Source organism: Oncorhynchus kisutch, linkage group LG14 (assembly GCF_002021735.2).
Source record: "Oncorhynchus kisutch isolate 150728-3 linkage group LG14, Okis_V2, whole genome shotgun sequence".
Classification (NCBI taxonomy): Eukaryota; Metazoa; Chordata; class Actinopteri; order Salmoniformes; family Salmonidae; genus Oncorhynchus; species Oncorhynchus kisutch.
In genome coordinates this window covers 42,214,879-42,221,137 of record NC_034187.2, presented here as the reverse complement: position 1 = coordinate 42,221,137, position 6,259 = coordinate 42,214,879, and positions in this window count along the sequence as shown.

Here is a 6,259-nt window from a genome sequence, read left to right as displayed (position 1 = left end):
ACCTTTTCATGTTGTTTATTAAAATACTTTTAATTCAAATAGTTTGGTTTCAAACCTTAAAAACCAAATGGCAGGTCCAGGTAGTCCATCAACTAGATGTTGATTTTAATGAATGGAGCAAATTTGGAGCACTACTAAGCAGCCATGATATTTGTCATTGACTATTATCAATTGTGAGAATGATTGTTGAATGATCTCCACTTAACAATGTAATAGATTCACTGTGGCTATGGAAGTCATTTCAAAGGATAGGTTTCACAGAGCAAATTAAATAGGACCATACTTTCTCAGTCATATGTAATCAATGATGCCATTTAGGCCTACATACCATTTGCGAAGTCATCAACAGCTATTGTTTCAAAATGAAGAAAATTGTATTCATTACATGCTCCGAATACAACAGGTGTAGACTTTACAGTGAAATGCTTGCTTACGAGCCCTTCCCAACAATGCAGAGTTGAATAATAATAACATAAAATACACAAGAATGGAGCTATATGCAGGGAGTGCCAAAACTAGATAAATGTGCATCCACCTACACACACACACACACACACACACAATTTTATTCATCATTTGCTGATGCTTCTCTGTTCTTTATTTGACTGTTATTATCTACTCTACCTCAAATACCTCATATTTGTACAAAAAAACATATTTGTAACAAACAAAAAAACACTTTGAAGGCAAAGTGAGTCTAGTGAGTGTGTGTAGGGTCAGTGCAAGATAGTCAGTCATGATAGTTTGGGTAGCATTACTTGACTATTTAGCAGTCTGGCTATTTAGCAGTCTTATGGCTTGGGGGTAGAAGCTGTCTCGGAGCCTGTTGATCTGGTACCGTTTGCCGGAAGGTAGCAGAGTGAACAGTCTATGGCTTGGGTGGCTGGACTCTTTTGCAATTTTTCGTGCCTTCCTCTGACATTGCCTGATATAGAGGTCCTGGATGGCAGGGAGCTTTTCCCTATTGATGTACTGGGCTGTCCACACCACCTCCTGCAGCGCTTTGCATCTGCTATACCAAGCGACGATGCAACCAGTCGACCAGTCAGCTGTAGAACATTTTGAGGATCCTTCTATTCTCAGCCATTTTCCTTGACTCTGGTTGAACATGTAGATTTTTTCTTCATCAATCAAGAATGATTGATTGATGACATGCTATACCAGCAAACCTGTCAGATGCATGCTGCATGATTACTGTATGTAATCATTGTTACCCTACTCTCATTGTCAAAATATATAATAGTAGATGTTTACTCTATTCAACGTGTTATAGCTTTTAACTCCTCCTTAGAAGAAGGGATCAGATGTCTGGCTCGCTAACAGGTCTTGTCTTACGATGACTCACTTGGCAAGAGTGGGTGGGAACCAATTTCACAGGCACTCACAGATTAGCCCTGAAGAGGTGTAAGGTTTTGCTAGATCACAGAGTTTGCGATTGTTCCTACTTGTCCCCTGCCCACTCCCTTTGAGGCTATCCTGTTTAGGCAGAGTACTTGGCTGAGAGCCTGGACCTTGGGTCTCCATGGTGGAAAAAGTGTATCGCCCGGCTCTGAGGAACAGGTTTGTGTGAGGCCTCTCATTAACCACTAGAACAAGCCCCATCTCAACCCAATGGATCCACTTATCCTGTCATCACCATACCAGGCAACTACAAGGCTCATTGCAGGGAAGCTTTGTGCCTCAAAGGGAAACATCACTCCACCTCCCCAACAAGTCACCACCTTAATGTACCCAACAAAGTAAAATAATCACACTTTCTTGAAGCCTCGTTGTTCAAGGCCTAATGCAGCCATAGATAACATATTTTTCCAAACAAATCCAATCTGTTTGTAGTTGGATTTATTGCACCCATTACTGAGATGGTTGTTCCGGTTTAGATGTTCCAGGCAGTCTCATCAGTCAAATGCCTGTACCCTCGTAGTCCTTCTAAATGAACAGTTCCAATTTTTGGATGTCGGTAAATAACATACATTTATTGCACCCTGGCTGCACTCTGGCTGGATTTCAATAGAAATTACACATCACTTTGCAAGCCAATGCAGCCGCTTTGTTGTCTGACAGATAGTGCTCAACTAGCAAACCTCAATGTGTTAATGTCTGTTTAGTAGTGTTAACACAGAAGTGCTATTTCACAACCACTGTCAGATTAAGCCAGTCCACAGCATGAGATCTGTGCCCTTTTGTTTGCTCATAAATATAGGCCACATCTACTCTGTCTTTGTACATTACATTGCAGAAAGACATGCCAATGAAAGCAACACATTTTAGAAGTGGGTGAATAGTTCAAGTGTAGTTGGATCTACAGTCTCAACCTTTGCAGCATTTGTGACTTTGAGTCCATCTGAGCATAATTAGTATTTGCGTCCTCAAACTTGTGAAGTTAGCAAACATGATAGCTGTCATTATATTAAGCTATAAGGTTCACATGAATACTACAGGCCAATACTAATTAAACTTCTGCTATCTGACAAAGATTCTCAAACAGTCCCCTTTACTCAGCACATTACAAGGTAAATATAATAGTGTCTGCCTCCCACTAAACATCGACCAACTAGTGATGCTACATTCTAATTATGTACATTAGTGAGAATTGTGGAGTAGACAGCAGAGGAAAAGCCCATAACATAAGATGCATTCCTCTCAGTCACTGACCTTTCTGTGTATATACTGTATATGAAGAACTAAACTCTTTGAAAAAAAGGTGCTGAGAAGAACCATATAGGGTTCTTCGGTTTCCCCCATAGAGAACCCTTTTTGGTGCTAGGTAGAACCCATTGCAGAGAACCCTCTATGAACGATTCCACCAGTCTTATCAGCCTTGTCTCATAGACTAAGCGTAACATAGTGAACGTAAAATACCTCATAATAAGCTGTAGACCAAACTATCGACCAAGAGAGTTCACATCTATATTATTAGTAGCCGTCTATTTACCACCACAAACCGAAGCTGGCACTACGACCACACTCAACAAGCTGCATAAGGCCATAATCAAACAACACCATAATCAAACAAAATCAAACAACAAAATGCTCATCCTAGTGGCCGGGGACTTTAATGCAGGCAAACTTAAATCTGTTTTCCCTCATTTCTACCAGCATGTCACATGTGTAATCAGAGGGGGAAAAACTCTAGACCACCTTTACTCCACACACAGAGATGCTTCCTCACCCTCCATTTGCAAATCTGACCATAATTATATCCTCCTGATTCCTGCTTACAAGCAAAAACTAAAAGCAGGATGTACCAGTGACTCGCTAAATACAGAAGTGGTCAGATGACACGGATGCTACGCTACAGTACTGTTTTGCTAGCACAGACTGGAATATGTTCTGGGATTCATCCAATGGCATTGAGGAATATACCACCCCCATCACCGGCTTCATCAATAAATGCATCAACGACGTCGTCCCCACAGTGACCGTACGTACATTTCCTAACCCAAAGCCATGGACTAAAGGCAGAATCCGCACCCAGCTAAAGGCTAGAGCTTGCGCTTTCAAGGAGTGGGACACTAATCCGGACGCTAATAAGAAATTCCTCTATAACCTCATACGAACCATCAAAGAAGCAAAGCTTCAATACAGGACTAAGATTGAATCCTACTACTTCGGATCTGACGCTGGTCGGATGTGGCAAGGCTTGAAAACAATTACGGACTACAAAGGGAAACCCAGCCGTGAGCTGCCCAGCGACGCGAGCCTAACAGAGTACATAAATGCCTTTTATGGTCACTTTGAGGCAAGCAACACTGAAGCATGTATGAGAGCACCAGCTGTTCGGGACGACTGTGTGATTACGCTCTCCTTGGCCGATGTGAGCAAGACCTTTTAAATAGGTCAACATTCACAAAGCCGCTGGGCCAGACAGATTACCCGGATGTGTACTCAAAGCTTCCTGACATCCAGGACCTTCTTTAAGAACAAATAAGAACAAATTCTTATTTACAATGATGGCCTAGGGACAGTGAGTATACTGCCTTGTTCAGGGGTAGAAAATGTTTACCTTGTCAGCTCAGGGATTCGATCTAGCAAATTTTCAGTTACTGGCCCAACGCTCTAACCACTAGGCTACCTGCCACCCCTTTATACTAGGCGGTGTCAGAGAACGCCCCAAAAATTGTCAAAGACTCCAGTCACCCAAGTCATAGACTGTTCTCTCTGCTACCGCACGGCAAGAGGAAACGGAGCGCCAGTCTAGGACAAAAAGGCTCCTTAACAGCTTCTACTAGCCATAAGACTGCTGAACAACTAAGCTAATCAAATGGCCACCCGGACTATTTACATTGAACCTCCCCTTTGTTTTTAAGTCACTTTACAAATGACCTTGATTAACTTGTACCCCTGCACATTCACTCGTTACTGGTACCCCCTGTATATTGCCTAGTTATTGTTATGTACATATCTTGTTACCTATTGATTAGCTTTTTTTACATTTGTTTATTTAGTAAATATTTGATTAATTAAGGCTAGGCGTGCCGCTAGCGACCCACCTCAACAACATCTGGTGAAACTGCAGAGCGCGAAATTCAAAATACAAAATACATTATATATGAATGAAAATACAAGTGTCATACATCATCTAAAAAGCGTATTAATTTCTTTTTAATCCAGCCGCTTTGTCAGATTTCAAAAAGGCTTTACGGAGAAAGCATACCATGCGATTATCTGAGGACTGTGCCCCGCGTACAAAAGCATTAAAAACATTTTCCAAACGAGCAGAGGCATCACAAAAGTCAGAAATAGCAATAAAATAAATCCCTTACCTTTGAATATCTTCCTCTGTTTAAAATCCCAAGGGTCCCAGCTACACAACAAATGGTAGTTTTGTTCGATAAAGTACTTCTTTATATCCCAAAAAAGTCAGTTTAGTTGGTGCGCTTGATTCAGTAATCCACCTGTTCCACTCGTTCAAAATGCATACAAAGGAATCCCAAAAGCTACCAATAAACTTAATACAAACAAGTCAAACAACATTTCTAATCAATCCTCAGGTACCCAAATATGTAAATAAATAATCAAATTTAAGACGGAGAATAGTGTGTTCAATACCGGAGATAAATAATGAAGTGCGCACCCTCATCCACGCACCCCACAAGACTACAGTCAAAATGAGAGCCACCTTGAAAAACTACAAATTCTAGCTCATTTAAAAAAAAAAACAAGCCTGAAACCCTTTCCCTTTCTAAAGACTGTTGACATCTAGTGGAAGCCATAGGAACTGCAATCTGGGAGGATTTCCTTTGATTTTCCCATAAACAAGCCTTTCAATGGGTGGTCAGCTCAAAAAAAATGTTTACAGATGGATTCTCCTCTGATTTTTGCCTGCCATATCAGTTATGTTATATACACAGACATCATTTTAACAGTTTTAGAAACTTCGGAGTGTTTTCTATCCAATGCTAGCAATTATATGCATATCATAGCTTCTGGCCCTGAGTAACAGGCAGTTTACTTTGGGCACGTCAGTCATCTGAACTTCCGAATCTTGCCACCGGCCCACAAGAAGGTAAACTAGTTGAGTTTCTATAGCATCAGCATTTGTAGGTTCGATTACAGGCTTAAAATGGCTAGACACAAAGTACTTTCTTCTGAAACTCATCAGTCTATTCGTGTTCTGAGAAATTAAGGCTATTCCATGCGAGAAATTGCCAAGAAACTGAAGATCTCGTGTATCATACACTACAGTTGAGGAACAATGGGAAAGTAATTCTGCTTTGAAAGTTGATAAACTTGTACCTCACTTTTGAGAAAATGGCCCTTGAATATTTTCAAATCAAATCAAATGTTATTAGTCACATGCGCCGAATACAACAGGTGTAGGAAGACCTTACAGTGAAATGCTTACTTACAAGCCCCTAACCAACAATGCAGGTACATTTTTTTAAAATAAGAGTCAGACATAAAAGCAACGAGTAGTTAAAGAGAAGCAGTAAAGTAACAATAGCGAGTCTATAAACAAGGGGTACCGGTACAGAGTCAATGTGCGGGGGCACCAGTTAGTCGAAGTAATTGAGGTAATATGTGTATGTAGGTAGAGTCATTAAAGTGACTATGCATAGATAATAACAGAGAGTAGCAGCAGCTTGAAAGGGGGGGAAATGCAAATAGGCCTGGGTAGCCATTTGATTAGATGTTCAGGAGTCTTATGGCTTGGGGGTAGAAGCGGTTTAGAGGCCTATTGGACCTTGACATGGCGCTCCGGCACCGCTTGCCGTATGGTAGGAGAGAGAACAGTCTATGACTTGGGTGGTTGGAGTCT